Raw genomic sequence first — 19,287 nt, forward strand, 5'->3', positions numbered from 1 at the left:
TGCCCATGCTTTCTTACAATTGTCTCATCAATGTTTGACTTGTGGGTGTGTACTAAGTACAAGTGCCATATTTTACATATCCTTGGAAATATAGAATTTTCTCATGCAAGAAATGTCTTCCATTTTCCTTTTCGTTCATTCTATGATCATTCTACGAGACTTCCATTTATGGACATGGGAAATAAGGTAAGGTCCTGTGTTATGGGGATTTTCTCTTTAGATTCTATTGATGGTATGATTGTTGTAGCAAAGGTTCCCCTTGTGGTTTTGATTGGTAAAATTCTATAGAAGTTAGGGAATCTTGATGTTGAAAATGTAAAAGAAAATGTGATGGTTAAAGAAAGTTACTATGCCTAGAATGTTTGTAGTAGTTAAGAAAATAGCCTTGCAACCATATTATTGCTACTCAATGGCTACCCTGAGGCCAAGTTCCTTCTATCCCAGGTTAATAGAAAAATACAATGAATATATTGGAATTTTTCTAAACATATTGTAGAGCATTGGATAGGAACGATGCTTTGATAGGTTATTGGTTAGAGAAAGACTATGTTTTCCTTGTGTTGTGTGGGCTAGTGGGAGAGAATGTTATCACTAGTATAATCATTGGAATAAGGCTTAGAGAGATTTGTCGTAAGCATATGGCATGTTATGATAGTAATGGGTTAGGCTAAGTGAGTTTAGCTTTTTGTAGAATATTTCTTCACCATGTTGGTATTATAATTTTTCCCATGCTTGGATAGGGAAAAAAAACTCTCCTAAGTAACTAGCTTAGTAGACATGGATTAATTTGCAAATAAATATCTATGACCATTTTCTCATGGAAATTTTTTCTATTTAGTTAATGTCTTGAGATTAATGAGTAATGAAATAATTCAAATTATACAATATTATTCACATTTATATTTATATATAAATTCAATAACCTCTTAATGTTAGAGATTAAATTCAACTTCACAAATCTCACTTATGGTTTATAAAGAAAAGTAATATTATGGATAATTGGATGACCAAGTATCTACATATGATCATAAACATAATCCTAATTGAAAACAAAATATATATATATATATATATATATATATATATATATATATATATATATATATATATATATATATATATATATATATATATATATATATATATATATATATATATATATATATATATATATATATATATATATCTATATATATATATATATATCTATATATATATATATATATATATATAAATATAAATTAATTAAAATAAAAAATAAAATAAAATAAAATTAATTAATTAATTAATTAATTAATAATAATAATAATAATGAAGCATTTGTGAAATTTGTGTTTTTCCAAAGAACGCGCGCTCTACTCCCGTCGCCACCTGCAAACATTAGGTCTGAACCAATCTTCGACTGCTCGAGATGGCCCCTCCAAAGGCTTCACCGGAGGAGGCAGCTCACCAACACACCTTCTCTGCCTTGATCAAGTCCATGCCTCCTCAGCGAGCTCGCCCTTCAGTATCAAAGTTCGTGAAAAAACTTGATGGGTTATAGGAAGTTTCTCTCCCTCCAACTTTGCCCAGAATAGTTGCTCTTGCCTTGGCAGAAAAAGGACTTATTGGGAAATTTACAGGACTTTGGCCCTCTCCAAAAATAGTCCAGAGGTGGGTGGAAAGGAATTGGATAGACAAAATACAAGGAAAAATCTCTATCGGATTTTGTGGAAAGGGATATTTTACATTTCATTTTGATACAAAGGAAGACAAGGATTTAATCTTCCGTAATGGGCCTTATTTCATGGATTCCAAAGGTTTATATTTAAACAAATGGACTCCGAATTTTGACCCGGAGCTTGATATTCCTAATGCGGTCCCTGTTTGGGTCCGGCTTCCTCACCTCCCCTTGCATTGCTGGGGAGATGAATCTGTGCGTGCTATTGGGAATGCTGTTGGGAAATACATTGATTGGAGTGAAGCGAAAGAAAACATGCAGGCCTGTACCCGCATCTGTGTAGAAGTTGATTTGGGTAAAGACCTACCAGAAGCCATCAAGCTCAAGGTTGACAACTAGACGCACATTCAGCAGCTTGACTATGAACAGATCCCCTTCAAGTGCAAGGTATGTCACAAGTACAGTCACTTTTCTAATCGTTGCACTAAACTTTCTAATGTAGAAAATAATCCTCAAGAAGAGCAATGGGAAACCGTTAAAAAGAAAAAGATAGCCCCTAATCCTAAACCATCCCATGAAGTAGGTCCTTCCTCTCGACCTCCCCCAATTTCTCCTCCCTCTTCTCTCCTGCCTTCATTTCCTCCCCCTTCTTCCCCACAACCTCCCCTATCTTTTGATCGCCAGCCAGATCCCCTTACCTCTTCTCCCTCTTCTAATCCCTTTCACATCCTCTCTCTTCCCGAGGAATCCCCTCCCTTGATTCAATCTGATCCTACCTCTTCTCCCCTTCCCCAAGTCATTTCCTCTTCCCTCTCGTCTGATCCTCCCCCTCTCAAAATCACCAGAAGCAATTCCAAGGAGCATGGATCCATTCTAGACAATCAAAAGAAGCCTGGAAGAAAGTCTGCCAAACAGCATAGGGATGAAAATGCACAAAAATACATTGCATTGGGGCTCCAGAACCCCATTGAATCATATATTCAAGGACCAATAGACAAAGACATAGCAAACAAAGACAAGGGAGGGAGAGAAACTCCTTACACCTCTCACCTGAAATGATTAAAATCCTCTCATGGAATAGCAGGGGACTAGGGCACCCCTCCAAATCAAATGCCTTAAAGGATCTTATTAACCAAGAGAAACCAACCATTGTTTTACTCCAAGAAACAAAGCAGAGATAGCCAGAGATGAACAAGATTATTGAATAACATAAGCGCTACAAAGGATGTATATGTGATTCCAGAGGAGCCTCAGGAGGAATTGCTACACTTTGGCTTCAAGATGAATGGAATAGCACATCAGAAATAGTAGAACAGCATTGGATCAATATTGTATTGCAGAGTATTATCAGTAGTCAACAGATAGTAATTTACAATGTTTATGTCCTGAATCATTACAAGGATAAAGAAGTTTGCTGGAACTCTCTCGGCAATAATATAGCAAAATAAAACAACAGCAACATCATTTTAGGAGGTGACTTAAACCTCATTTTACATGCTAATGAAAAACGTGGAGGCAGCTTCAACCCAGATCCTTTTAGAAATCAGTTGGAAAATGTTATGTAACATGGTGATCTTGTCGATATCATTCCAAAGAATCGCAAATACACCTGGAGTAATCGCAGATTGGGGAGAAATAATATTATGGAAAGGCTTGACCGAATCCTGGTAAATGTATCCCTTCTCTCCACCTTTTCACCTGTCAACACTTCCATCCTTCCTTTTGCTGCTTCAAACCATTATCCACCTACTTTAACCCTTGAATCTCTCTACCCCCTGGGCCCTGTCCCTTTTAAACATAGTCCTTTATGGAATGACATTGAAGCAACCAAAGTGTTGGTCCAGCAAACTTGGTGCCAACATGTCGAAGGATCCCCAAGTTTTATTTGGGAAATAAAACTTAGAAATGTAAAGAATTCTCTCAAGAATTGGGCAAAAACCCAATATAAAGAGCCAGAAGCAAAGAAAAGAGAAGTGAAAGCAAAAATTGAAGAACTTCACTATGCACTAGAAAAGCAAGAATATTATCAGGCTGAATAAAATCAAGAAGAAAATCTTTACATTTAGCTATACAATATCAGAAGAGAAGAGGAAGAAAAATGGTGAATTAAATCAAGGCAGACTTGGTTGAAGAGCAGAGACAGGAACACAGCTTTTTTCTATAATCAAGCCACTATTCGGCAAATCAGGAATAATATAACAGCTATCACAGATAACGTGGGCACTCAACACAATGATCAAACTGCCATCAAAAATGCTACCTCAAAACATTTTAAAGAGCTGCTAACTGAATCAGGGGAGGATGAAAACTACGCTGAATTCCTACAGCATTTGCCAAAAAAGATTGCAACAGAAGCAAATGAAAGGCTGACATAGGAAATAAAAGAAGAAGAAATCAAGGAAGCAATTTGGGGCCTCCAGCGAGACAAGGCACCAGGGCCGGATGGCTTTCCTACTTGTTTTTATAGAGAGTATTGGGAAATGATCAAAAAGGACCTCATCAAATACTTTAAATGGATTCAAAGGAAAAATAAATTAGGAGGCTACACAAATTCATCACATCTGGCCCTCATTCCAAAGGAGAACCGGCCTTCAAATTTCTCCCATTTCCGGCCCATATCCTTATGTAATTCTTCCTACAAAAATTTCACAAAAATTCTACTTCCCGTCTCAAACCTCTATTGCCTATGTTAATCTCTGAAAACCAAGGTGGCTTTATGAAAAATAGGCACATTTCAGATTCTATTCTCTTAGTCCAAGAAGCCATTGACTCAAGGCATTCTAGAAATGAAAAGGGCTTCATCCTGAAATTGGACTTCGCAAATACTTTTGACAGGGTTAAACACTCCTTTCTATTTGTTGTTCTTCAAAAAATGGGCTTCTCATCCTTCTTTATTGATCTCATAAGAGCCTGTATCTCTGGCCCTTGGATAGCTCCCCTTATCAATGGCAGACCCGGCCCTGCCTTTCAATATTCAAGAGGATTAAGGCAAGGTTGTCCTCTGTCCTCCTACCTTTTCCTTTAATTGGCTGAGTCCTTCAGTTGTGCCCTTGACCATAAGCGGCAAACAGGCCTCATCACTGGAATCAAATTTGAAGATGGATTGAAAAACATCAATCACTCCCAATTTGTTGATCATACTCTGCTGATTGGAGGGGCGTCCGCAATCATAGCTCGAAGATTCAAATCTTTATTAGACAAATTCATGAGATATTCAGGGGGAATGATTAATCACTTCAAAATTTGTATTTATGGATGGAACGCCTCAGCTCAAACACTTCAAAACATAGCCAACATCTTCGGTGTGCCTTGCAAGTTAAATTGGCACCATTTCAGTTATTTGGGAATGCCAGTGAATATAGGAAACGTAAGAGTTGATGTTTGGGAAACAACTTTAGATAAAATGAAAAGAAAAGTTCAAAAGTGGGGAGCCTCTTGGCTCAACCCAGCTGGACGATTGGTTCTGCTCAAATCGGGCCTTTCGTCTCTTCCTCTTTACCAATTCTCCCTTGCCCAGGCTCCAACCTCTTTTCTCCGCAAAATAGACAGTATTCTCAGGCTTTTCCTTGGGCAAGGAGGGAAGAATGAAAAGAGAAAATATAGCTTGGTTGGATGGAAACAAGTAATTCAAAAACAAGAAAAAGGAGGTCTTGGAATTAGATCCCCATCTCTCACCAATTCAGCCTTTGGCGGAAAGATAGTCTAGAGGCTTATTGAAGACCAATCAGATTGGTGGAAAAAAGTTTTGGAGGCCAAATATCTCAGCCACCCAAGGCAACATCTGCTTACAACTGAAATACCCAACAGGAATAGCACAAGGATCCGGAAACTCTGTAAAAAATCCATCTCCTTTATGGCTCAAAATTTCTCCAAGGTTCCCAAAGGTGGCAGCAAAATCAACATTGGCACTGATAAAATTATGGGGAATCAGCCAATTAGCAGTCTTCCAGGTATGGCTCCAATAATTCTCTTTCTTAAAAGTAAAGGAATAGCACCATCGCTTCTAATAGCACAAAAAAAATGGACATGACAAGTCTTTAGGTTGAAGAAAAAGATTTCATAAGGAGTCTGATAGATAAGATCAATATCTTTGCCAGCAACGAAAATCAATAGCAATCACAATCACAACTGGAAAATCCGACTAAAGCAGGATGACTTCAACAAGTGGCTCTGCACTAGCAACACCCACTCCTTGTTCTTTGATGGTGCCTCGAAATCAAATCCAGGAGCAGCGGGAGCAACAGGAGTTATCTACAATCCCAATGGTGAGCCCTTAGTCACCTTTGAGTGGGGATTAGGGATCCTTTCAAACAACAGAGCAGAGGCTCTAGCGCTCTATCAAGGAATTCTTCAACTACAAATTCATGAAATCAAGAAAGTTATGATCTTCGGCGATTCTGCTATCATTATCAGTTTAATGACTAGCAAATGAAAAGCCTCCAACATCTTCTTACAGCAAACCATCAGCAGATGCCAAGTCATGATCAATCAAACTCAGGATTTCCAATTTTACCATATCCTTCAGACCATCAATCGGGAAGCTGATAAATGCGCCAACCAAGCTTGTATAAGACCAAAAGGAAATATCCTTTGTAACAACGAGGAACAATTCCAATTTCTTCCATGACTCCCATGACTTGTAAAAAATTTTCATATCTAAAGACTCACATCTTGCTCAGGGCGTACCCTGACCAAATCAAAACAATCTCGAGGCTATCTATTCCACGCCGCTGGAAATCCTCCCTTTTCTCCCTACAGTCTCCTCAGACTTTTTGAATCTATGTTGCCCGTGCAAAATCCGTGACCACCTATTTGCTTCAGCATCAGACTTCATTTTTTCTGAAATTTCTTATCGCTCTGCTCTCAATTCTCTAAGCCCTCTTTCCTCCCTCTTCCCTGCTCTTCAGATCCCTTGTTTGGTTTTCACTGTCTCGTCGGTTACAGCTTGCTGGAGCAGTATTTCAGTGTTTCTTCAGGACAGAGCTGAGGACCTCCAGATGGCCAGCAGCAAAGATTGTCTTCACTGTCGAGACTTGCAGGAAGAATTTGAGCAAATCAGAATGCATCAACGCCTCTTGGATGAGAAAATTGATTTCGTTACTAGGATAATCACTGCCAAAGGAACAGCCGATATAAAAGAACAACAGAAAAGGAATCGAAAAAAAAAAATGGAACAGCAGAAAAGGAACAGCAGAAAATATAGCAGAAAAGGAACAGCAGGAAAAACGGAACAACAGAATAGCAGAAAAGGAACAGCAGGAAAAGCAGAATAGCAGAAAAGAAAAACGCAGCTCCAACAAGGTCGTCAAGCTTGAAGCAAGTCAGCACCGACGACAAACCTAAAGAGTCCACTGCTCGACAGATCAGTCACATAAGTATAGATTAGATGTTTTGTAAAGTTTGTTTACTTCTTTTTCAGTTTGTCCGAATCTATTCCTGTGTCAGTACTTTTCAAGTTGAAAATGAAATCATTTTAGCATAATTATTTAATGTAATCCAATTCCAAGCTCATCCTGCGAGCTCTACTCATGTAATACTGGAGCTTAGCCTCCCTATCTTTTTTTGAATACAACCAGTAGCCGAATTTGTAAAAAAAAATAATAATAATAATGAAGCATTTCACCACTCAAAAAAAGTATTGACATATATTAAACAAAATATTAATAGAAAAATAATAAAATACACAAAAAGGAAACGTTTTCCATCAACAAGGAATTCTTAATACTAGAAAGAAAAAAAGGATAAATGGAAAAAAAAAACACACGTTGCGGTCAAAATAACACTCCAATTAGGGACATCACATGCAAGAAATCTTTTATGGATTTGTCTGAAATATTGTCCAAGACCTTATCAAAGACAATGGTTAACTTACATGCGTGACACAATAATTTGTTGTTATTTTTTCCACAAAGTGTTGATTAAATGGGAAATGGATCATGGTTCCATTGATATTATAATCTCAATTATCATTTCATTGCACCTTAAGGGTTTTGTAGGTCTTTTTTAGGTCCCCATAATACCAGTGTAGTCCCTATATTGTTATTTTTGTGCCCTTGTATTATTATTGTTATGTAGGCCCTAATTATATTTTAACCCTTTAGACCCTTATATATACAAAGGAGGTCATGTCATTTGAATCATCCAAGAATTGTTCATTTATGAGATGTAAAAGGAGGTAGCCCCTTCAAAGTGGCTTATTATCAAGGCATTTATCTATCCTTTGTTATGTTTTTGTGATCTTGTTACATAACATTTGGTTTCAGAGCTCTGGATCCTAGGGTTTTGTTGCTTCAAACGGTTCATCGTGGAATTTTTGTTATAACCTTTTTTCTATGAAGCCTCAGATCGTGAAATGTTTTTCACATGGTGGTGAATATTGATGAACATATGGTAAACATTTCAAACCTTGGTTCGCTATATTTTCAGAGATATAGTCCAAGTAAGTTAGGGTTTCTATATGCTCCATAATTCAGTCTCAAACCGATATTCTAGGGAAAATCATCATAGCTTTCTCTTCGAGCATCAAATTTGACTTCCATAAAAGTGACTAATATTACATAGACTATATTATTTTGGATACAATTTTCAAGGCGTAATGTTAAAAAAAAGACACATGCCTTCTCATACAATTTTGCTCTATTTAACATGTCCATAATTTTGCCATCGTGGGAGATTTGGCATAACTTTATCTCGAAGAATCCAATCTTGGTCTAACTCATGGCATTGGAAAGAACACAAATAGAGGTAACTCAGGATTAAATTTAATGCCTTGGTAGATAAAAATAATAGATATACAACATCTTCAAGTTAGATGAAATCAACAAGCTCAAAATCAAGCTCTTAAAAACAAAAAAGGTGTGTAGTTTTAAAATAACATAACTTTTGTTTGAAAAATCAGCTTGAAGTCATTCAAAGAGTGTAGTGAAGCATATATATCATTATTTTTTCCAAAATGACTCATAAATAATAAAAAATGATACACTCATTAATCCCCTAGAAACTTCTACTATGATGTATGAAGAAGAGGAAGAAATGCAACATGATATATCAAAATTGCGGGACCAAATGCAATAAATTTGGCTCTCACAAAGGGAAACCAAATATGAACTAAAAGTGATGATGAATAGTTTAAAAGAAGACATAAAAGCGGACATAAAATGGGACATGGAAGGTTTGAAGTAAGGTTTGACAAAGTTTCTACAAGAAAGGCTTCCTAGTGGTGACAAGGTATTCAATGAAACTCATGATGAGAATAAAAGGAATATGAATCATGATTTTAGAGACTCCAACTTTGGGTTGAAGATCAACCGCATTCTAAATATTGATATGAGGAAGCTTGATGGCATGGATCTAGTAACATGGATACTATATATGGATCACTTCCTTGATTTACACAATGTGCAATACACACAAAAGGTATGCATTGCATCTTTATATTTAGAACCAATTCAGTTTGTGTGGTATCAATGACCTTTTTCTTGTAAATCATCTATCACTTGGACAATTTTTAGAAATGAACCGATAACACATTATGAGGATACAAAGAGTAATACCTTCTTTAGTCAATTGATAAATCTCGAACAAAAGGGTTCATTTGTGGAGCACATTGAGAACTTCCAAATATTGAATATCAAGGTAATTAATATTTCGGAGGAGCATCTAATTGATGTCTTCATAGGGAATTTAAAGGATAACACCCAAAATGAGGTTCGCCTTTGGGAACATAACTCATTGGAGAATGTGTTGAAGGTGGCAAGAAATGTTGAAAGAAAAATTATCACAATAAGGACGTCTTCTAGTCACAATTATAAATATGGATGTGTTGATTGATTCAAGTAGTACCGAAAAAACAAAAAAACAAAAAAACAAAAAACAAAAAACAAAACAAAACAAAAACAAAAACAAAAAAACATTTTAAGATAGACAAGGATTTGAATTGCTTTATATATCCAACACTAGAGTGTCAAGGTGATGGTTACAGATGAAGGAATTATAAATTGTTTAGGAAAGTGCCATAGTATCAATATAACCATGGGTTAATATGTATTGATAGTCCAATGCTTGTCATTCCAATGGGTGGTGTTGATGTTGTATTAGGAGTCCAATTGTTACAATCTTTGGGGACGATATATTTTAATTTTATAGAACTTTTCTTGAAATTTTTCTAGGAAGGAAAGGAAATTTAATTAAGGGGTATCGTAGGGAAAACTAGGAAGATAATAAGCTCTAATGGCATGACAAATCTTTTGAAAAAGGAACAACGAGGGGTAATTTCATAATTAAGCTCACTAAATGTTCAAACATCTAAGTCATCCATTTCTCTAGATATCCAAAGAGTCCTTGATAATCATTCCAAGGTATTCGAGACTCCAAATGTCTCCCATCTATTCGTGACCATGATCATGATATTCACTTGATTCTGGGAAGTGTTCCTCCAAACATCAGACCCTACAAATATCTCTATGCTCAAAAGAGTGAAATTGAACGTATGGTTGTAAAAATTCTAAAGGAAGGTATAATTCAACTTAGAAAAAGTTTTTTCTCTTCTCCAGTAGTATTGGTGCATAAGAAGGATGGATCATGGAATATGTTTCTAGATTATAGAGAGATAAACAAGCTCACTATTAAAGATAAATTTTCCATTCCTGTCATTGATGAATTGTTGGATGAATTACATAGAGAAATTTCCTTCACCGAAATGGATCTTCATTTAGGATATCATCAAATTAGAATGAAGACATAAGACATTTCGAAAACAACATTAAGAACTCATGAATATAATTATGAATTTCTTGTCATGCCTTTTGGCCTTACTAATGCACCTTCCACATTTCAAGGTTTGATGAATTCCACTTTCAATCCCTTCCTTAGAAAATTTGTGTTAGTATTTTTTTTATGATACTAATCTACAACAAGTGTTGGAAATATCATGTTCAACATGTTTTTATGGTGCTAAAACTATTGGAGGAGAAACAATTGTATGCAAAACCCTCCAAATGTTTCTTTGGGGTATAAGAGGTGGAATATTTGAGTCATATTGTATCTCATGAGTTTGTTAAGGCAGGCCCTAACAAAATTAAATCCATCAAGGAATGGAAAATCCCCACAACCTTAAGGCATCTTCGAGGATTTCTCTAGTTAATAAGGTATTATCACAAGTTTTTAAAGAATTATGGGAAAATAACAACACCTCTAATGACATTACTAGAGAAAGATGCATTTTCTTGGACTCCATAAGAGAATAAGGCTTTTGAACATCTTAAAGAGGCAATGTGTCAAGCTCCTGTCTTAGCTACACTAGACTTCACAAAAACCTTTATTGTGGAAGGTGATGCCTCAAGAAATGACATCAGTGTTGTTTAAATGAAAGAAGGAAGACCCATTACCTTTTAAAGTTGTCCAATCAAGGGAAAGAATTTACACAAACCTATTTATGAGAGGGAAATGTTGGAAATACTACATTCCTTGAAGCAATGGTGCCCTTACCTAATGGGAAGAAACTTCAAGGTAAAAATATATTGTGATAATCTTAAACACTTTTGGAACAAAGATCATCTTCATAAGAGTAGCCAAAATTGGTCACAAATATGTTGGGTTATGACTTTGAAATAATCTACAAAAAAAGGAAGAAAAATGTTGTTGTCGATGCATTCTTAAGAAGTGATGATGAAGTCGAGGCACTTCTCTATGCCACTTCTATTATCTGACCTAATTAGATAACTAAAGCAAGGGATGAATGGAAAAATAACGAAGAGGTTTGGACACTCATTCAAAAGTTGTAGAAAGATCCTAGTGCATCTGATAGTAATCTGGAAAAATGATTCATTGTGGTACAAAGATCACTTATATCTATTTAAGAACTCCTAGATAAAATAAAAGGTTCTTTTTGAACTGCACACCTCTCCTATAGGAGGGCACTCATAATTTTTAAAAACTTTCCACATGGTCAAGAAGGAATTTTTTGGGATGACCTTAAATTGATGTTCAAAATTTTGTGGCGGAATGTTTGGTTTGATAACAAAATAAAGTTGAGACAATTAATGAGGCTCATCAATGGGTAAATTATATGGAACTTAATGCACCTCCAACTTACTAAATCAACTTTTCTCATAATTCTTTACATGTTTTAATTATATTTTTCTTAATGAGAAGAGTAAAGATGAGATGTCATGTCTAGTGGTCTAATGTGCATTGATTGCAGGTTTTGGAGAAAATTTTGGCTAATTAAAGTGCAGGAACTCAAATGAGACAAGAAAGAGGGATTCTAGGAGATAGGATCTCCCTCCTTAACTCCTTACTCACTTGAAGATTCCTCAATCAAATCTCATCAGCTTGAAGTTTCAAGCAGTCGAGTCATGAGGTTCATTGGCAGCCAAGCCAGTGACAGTTGAAGACCAGTTGATCTCGAGATTGGGAGCCAAGCCTCCCTAAATTTAAGGAAGTTGTTGGTAACTTCAGTTGTATAAATAAAGAGGCCTAGAGCCTCATTAGGATTTAGATTTTTTGTTCAAGATAGCTAAGCAACATTTTCGAGTTGAAGCATTGTAACTGAGCACTCTTGTGTATTTTTGATATTTTAATGAAAATGAGAAGCATTCCCTTGATCCAACACTGAGTTGACTCAAAGGGATGAAGCTCTTGGGTTAGGGCCCAACCCTAGCAACATAGGTTCCTCTTTTTGTAGATGTATGCTTAGAATATACTCATAGTTAGTTGTTGAACTGATTTTGGTGTTGTTAATTTGCAAGTATTGGTAGGGTTAATTAGTTTGCTTCCATTTGTGAATAGTTCTTACAGTAGCATCATAGTGACAAGAAGATATTCCAGAAAGGTTGTCAGCAAAGTGGTTTCCACCTCATTTCTCCCTTTCAGGGATCATGATTTGAGGAACACTTCCCATACAGCCCAAAAAACAGAATTCTTGCTTTTCCACATAATCTAGGGTTTTTTGATAATTAGGTCATTATCTTTCAGTTTCGTAGGATAAGTTGCAATTGGAATTTATGATCTCTTAGGTTTTGTACTAATTTCACAGTGTTTTTGTATTGATTTCAAGCACTTCCATTCATGAACTTAGCAAATAGATGGTAACAACTTTGTTTTCTTCTATTGAATAAACCTTATTATTTATAGATGAATTTATGTATAAATGAAAACAATGATGTGTGTTGTTGTAGGAGCTTCTAAATTATAGGGAGACCTCATCTCATTAGCCTCATCCAAGCCATATCCACCCATGATTGCCAAAATTCACTAAGGTCTCAATTTGAATTCTTGTTTTATAAGGAAAACTTGCCATTTCCATTGAGCAAATCCAACCATCTTAAAGCTTTTGCTTGATTTCTGAGTAGTGTCTACCACTTCCATGCCTTATTCCCTCCTTATTCACCTTTCCCAAGCTCCATTCCACCTTCTAGACCACTTCCTAAGCTTTTGGCCTGTTCCTGTAGTAAAACAGGGGATCATGTAGGAGAACTAGTACATCCTGTAGACATCCTGTAGGAAAACCTGTAGCAGCCTGTTTTGAGCCCGAATTGAGAAAATCATCACTGAAACCAGGATTAGGCTCCTACTTGACCTCCAAGCCATCAAAACCATTATACCCCTCTTCCTCCACACCTCTCTCTCCTGCCAAAGAACAAGGAAATATTAGCATTTACATTTATAAAGAAAAAATATTAAAAAAACATTTATTTTATATTTACTCATGCACACAACAGTTGGTACTCTCTAGATCATATTTCATACTTAGATTAGTTAAAACCTCACATGTGACAAGTAGGGTTAAAGTAGGGTTAAATTAGGGTTCTTTTGCAAGCAAGGTGTGTTAACAAGTAGATATAGGCTTTCATGTTACTTTGCAAGCATTTTTTTAGTCTTTCATTCTTGCAATTAGGCAGCATTTATTTTCTCTCATTTAGGGTAAATTTCCCCTCTCCAGTTGGTAATCAGACTTCTTCTAGTCAATAGAAGGATGGTTTGAGAAACCCTAGTGGTCTATCGGCCAAGCTAAGTAGCGACAAGAGTAGACCAATTACATCTATTTGTGTATACAACACTGTCACCTCTAAGTTTGTATGAACCTCAGGTTGATGAAGTAAAGTCAATAGCCCCAAGAGTTGCAGCATCCTTGCTGCAATACTGGTGCTCATCACTTTTTGGCACTGGTGCGGGGGAGGTGTCTAAGTAGATTTGATTTTATGCTTTCTTTCTTCCTTTTCTTATCTCTTTCATTCTGCAATTAGTTCCATTCGGCAAATAGTTGCAATTTAATCTATTTTCTTTCAATTCTGCAAGCAGTTTAAAACTTAGAAAAAAAAGCACCCCTTTCATGCCTCGTAGGAATAGAGACAAATTAGGAAAATTTCTACCAAATACCCCCACCACTTCAAACAGCCAACCTTCCCTCTTCTTTGGTGGTTGTGAGCTAGAGGACCCCTTAAACGAACAGCCAGATATTTTTGAAGAGCCTATAGGGGAAGAAGAAGAAATCATTCCACCAACTAACACAATGGTTGAAAATAGAAATGAAAGTGTTGAAAAAGAAAGATTTGAGGGTGATTTTCCCATCAGAGAAACTAATGCAGATGCTAATATGAAAAACATAAGCCCCTCTGCTCTTCCTCACTTCCATGGATTGACCTCATAAGATCCAAATACTTTTTTGTTTGAATTTGTTGTCATATGCAGAACTTATGATTACACCTCTTATGACCAGAAGTTGAAATTATTCCCATCCACTCTCAGATGCAGCAAGCCTACAACAACAAGTATAGGGACTACTGTAGGTCCAAAAATACCAAAGAGGAAATTTTTAGAATGACCTTGGGACATGATGAACCTTTAGAGGATTATGAGGAAAGATTCCAACTCATCTACAAAAGGGCCAGGTGCACCCTTGATCCTGAATCACTTAAGTTATTCCTTCTTAGGGGGATCAGGGAAGATCTCCTAGAAACCCTAAACTTGTTGTCCGGAGGGGAAATCTACTAATTATCCAATGATGATATCAAGACAGTTTTCAAGAATCATTCTAGGGCAGCTAGAAAGAAGGCTAGGGCTAGTCAAGTGATGGCCAGTTCATCCTCTTCCAATAAATCCATAAAAAGTGAAATTGGGAACATGTTGAAAGACTTTAAGAGTGAAATGTTACAAACCCTTGCTCTGTAGATGGACACTATGCAGATCAAAAGGAAGGAGGTGGAATCAGAGAGAGAATTAGCCATCTTCTACCCTAGATGCACAAGGAGGCACCCCATGAATGAATGACCATTGAACCTTATAGAAATATGCTCGGTCTGTGAGGAAAACCATTCCACATACAAGTTCCCTTCTCTACTTAGATTAAAAGTTGTCTATCAGGGAACCGAAGGGGTGACTAAACAACTTTGTTACATAAATCAAAGGAGGCCTCATGGCCCTCGAACATACCAGTAGGGCATGCAAGGGTCATCCTATTCATATTACAACCCTAATTAATCCATTCCCCCTTAGTGCCCCCTGCTCATCCTTCCTAGTCTACACCTTCTCCCTAGTCTTTTGTACCTCAATACCATTCCCAATTAGACAACCAACCATTTCAGCCATATAATCCTCCACAACCTCAGTGGAATGCACCACCCCAAGGGTGGAGGCCCCCATACAACCAAGCTCCAACTCTATTTCCTTCACCTCCATCTCAACCACAGCTCCTACACCCTACTCCACCTAAACAACCTCAGATGCCTGCCCAACCAAACCTGAACACGAACAATAGACAGAAATAGCAAGTCTACAGTGGAGAAACATCCTACCCTGCCTATGCTGTGGAAATTCATGAAATTAACCTTAGGTCTGGGAGAGTGCTTCCGGATAACCAACCTCTAGCCCCACCTAGGGAGCGTGATGAGGAAAGACAGGAAAGTATACCTAGAGTGAATCCACCTCCCTTTCCTAAAAGGCTAATCAATCCTATCTAGCATACCCTAGAAGAGACTAAACTTCTGGGTGAGTTGAAAAATATGTGTGTCAAAATATTGCTTCTCCAAGCTATCAAAATGTCCCCATCTACAACAATATGATCAAAGAGAAGTGTTTTAAACATCCAAGAAGGAAAAATAAAGACACCCCTACCATTAATGTCATTGGACAACTGTCCGACTTAATGTTGGGGCGGGTAGTTTACCCAAAGTATCTAGATCCTGGGAGTCCTATAGTAGATGTACACATCGCTGGCACCATTGTTCCCCATACCTTGATTGATCGTGAGGCTGCAATCAATGTGATGACTAAGGACATTATGCTCAAGTTGAATCTCCATGGATCATTAAGGAAGACCACAACAATCTTGCAACTTGCAAACCAATCCAAAGTAGCTCCTGAGGGAATTGTTGAGGATGTGATGGTCTCCAATGATTCCTGGGAATACCCTACTGACTTCTTAGTTATCTAGCCTAAGAAAAAATTCAATTGTTATCCTCTCATCCTTGGGAGGCCTTGGCTAGCCACTGTCGATGCCTACATAAGCTGCAGGGTTGGAAATATGACCATCAAAAATGGGAATATGTCATAACAATTGGTCTTTTACCTTCCTTCTCAACCATACCTAGAGCATGACTTACCTTTATGGCTAGAAAAGGAGGAAGAAGATCAAGTCTACTCTTCCCCAATCTATACCCTAGAAACTACCATAGGAGGGGGACAACTTGATGAAGGTGACCTGATTGAACACGTCCTCTAAAATCAATCTCCCAACACCATGTCTCTGGTGGAAGAAGTAAAGGAAGCCAAAGATGAACCTCGGATTGATCTATGCTTAGGTGATTCAAACCCTACTCGTGTCAAGACGATAGAATTCGGCCCTAAAAGAGCATTGAAAATCAACCCCTCTCTCTTTGTACACCAAGAATAGGAGTTATGTAACATGCTAAGAGAGAATTTGGATGCCTTTGTTTGGAATTACAAAGAAATGAAGGGAGTGCACCCTTCGGTGTGTACTCACCACATTTACATCAAGGAAGGTTGCAAGCCATTCTGCCAACCCCAGAGGAGAATGAATCCATCCCTCAAGGATATAGTCAAAAAGGAACTGCAGAAGTTTTTGGATGCGGAATTCATTTACCCCGTCTTAGACATTGAGTGGGTGTCTCCTCCGATTCTGGTTCCAAAGAAAAATGGAAAGTGGAGGATTTGTGTGGATTACCGAGAGCTAAACAAAGCCACAAAGAAGGACCATTTCCTTCTACCTTTCATTGACCAAGTATTAGATGGTCTGGAAGCAATGAAGTTCTTCTCTTTCCTAGATGGATTCAGTGGTTACAATCAAATCCAGATCAGACCAGAGGACTAGGATAAAACCACCTTCACCTTTCCTTGGGGTACTTTTTATTATAGGGTCCTTCCTTTTAGTTTATGCAATGCCCTGGCCACATTTTAGAGAGTAGTCCAGAGCATCTTTGCAGAGCTAGTCCATGATTCAGTAGAGATTTATATGGATGATTTCACCCCCTATGGGTGTGATTTCCAGGAGGCTCTCTCTAACCTCGGAAAGGTGTTAAACAAATTCATTGAAATTAACTTATCCCTTAGTCCCGAAAAAATTGAATTCTTAATGACTACAGGGACTGTTCTAGGTCACTCAATATCCCAGGAAGGACTGCAAGTAGATCCAAATAGAATATCCAACATACAAAGGGTCCCTGCTCTGTAGAAGTAGAGGGATTTTAGAAGTTTCTTAGGTTTAGCCAGATATTATAGGAGATTTATAAAATATTTCAACAATATAGCCTCGCCCTTATTTGGATTATTGGCCAAAGACTCTGAAGTTTTATGGTCAGAAAGCTTCCAAGTGGCCCTAGAAACCCTAAAGGACAAGTTGACTACTGCACCTATTCTTTGAGGTCCAAATTGGGCTCTTCCTTTTCACATTCATGTTTATGCCTCTCACAAAGCTATAGAAGCAGCTCTAGGCCAGATAGATGACAAGCTACCTTATGCCATTTACTTCATCAGCAAGAATCTGTCCAAAGCTGAGTTAAATTACATAGTAACTGAAAAATAGATACTATTTGTTATCCATTCATTGAATAAATTTAGGCATTACATTACTAGTTACCAAACATTTGTACATACTGACCATACTGCAATTAAATATTTGATGAAGAAACCTGATGTAAATACTTGGATTATTAGATGGTTATTTTTATTATGATAATTTGATCTAACTATTATTGATAAGCCTAGCAAAGAGAATGTAGTTGCATATTTTTTATCCATGTTGACTTTGCCTGCAGGTGAGGAGGGAATGGTTGATGATCAACTACTAGATGAACATTTATTCACCATTTCAGTTCTCTCTCCATGGTTTGTTGACATAGAAAACTACTTAGTATATGCACAGTTGCCTCCAAATTTGTTCTCCAAGGAAAAGTGCAGAATCATAAGAAAAAATGCCCCATTCACTTGGATTTGGGCAATCCCTTCAAGATGGTTCCAGATCAAATCCTGAGAAGATGTGTCAGGGAGGAGGAATTTTTTGACATCCTTCTGGCATGTCGTGATGGGCCTTGTTGAGGTCACTTTGCAGCCAAAAGAATAGCATTCAAGGTACTACAAGATGGCTATTATTGGCCCACTCTCCACCAAGATGTAAAAAGGTATACCAGCTAGTGTGATCGGTGCCAAAGGATGGGGAAACCTACCCCCAGGGATGAAATGCCTCTACAACCTCAAGTGAATTTCGAACCATTTGATAAGTGGGGCATGGATTTCATCGGGACCATTGACCCTCCATCCAGACAGAAGAAGTACATCATTGTGTGCATCGACTACTTAACAAAGCGGGTTGAGACAAAAGTTTTCAAGGTAGCCACAGAAGAAAAAGTGGTTGAATTCTTGAGGGATAATGTGTTTTACAAGTTTCGATACCCTAGAGAGTTGGTCACTGATCAAGGAAGTCAATTTACATCCCACATGATTGAGAATTTGTTAAGCCAGCATAAGATCAAGCACAAAAAGTCCACTCCTTACCACCCACGGGCTAATGGGCAAGTGGAAGTCACCAACCAAGCATTGGAAAGCATTCTGACCAAAGTGATTAGCAGCAGCAGAAAGGATTGGGCAGACATATTGGTGGAGGCCACCTGGGCCTACAATACTACTTGGAAGACCACCACTAGCTTCACTCCTTATGAGTTGGTCTATGGGAAGAAAGCCCTGTTGTCCATTGAATTTGAATACAACACCTTAAGGATGGCAGCACAATTGGATCTAGATGTCACAAGGGAACAACAAGAAATATTTCTCCAGCTGAATGGGTTAGATGAATTTAGGATGTAGGCCCTCCTGCACACAGAAGTGACTCAAGTATAAAGGAAAATTTGGCATGACAAAAATATCAAGGACAAATTGTTTCAAGAAGGCAATTGGGCCTTGTTGTATGATTCCCGGTACAAAGATTTCAAAGGCAAGTTAATGCCCAGATGGTTGGGACCATATGTGATATAAAAGTGGCATGATAATGGCATTGTTCAAATAAGAACCATCGATGCAAAAGGTATCCCTTTTCTTTTCAATGGGTACAGGTTAAAAGTCTACAAAAAGCCCTTATCAAAGAAGGAATCCATCAGTAGCATCAACAAGGTAGTGAT

This window comes from Pinus tabuliformis, chromosome 6 (assembly GCF_031772625.1).
Source record: "Pinus tabuliformis cultivar Carrire ecotype Pingquan chromosome 6, CPIR1, whole genome shotgun sequence".
In the NCBI taxonomy this organism is placed as follows: Eukaryota; Viridiplantae; Streptophyta; class Pinopsida; order Pinales; family Pinaceae; genus Pinus; species Pinus tabuliformis.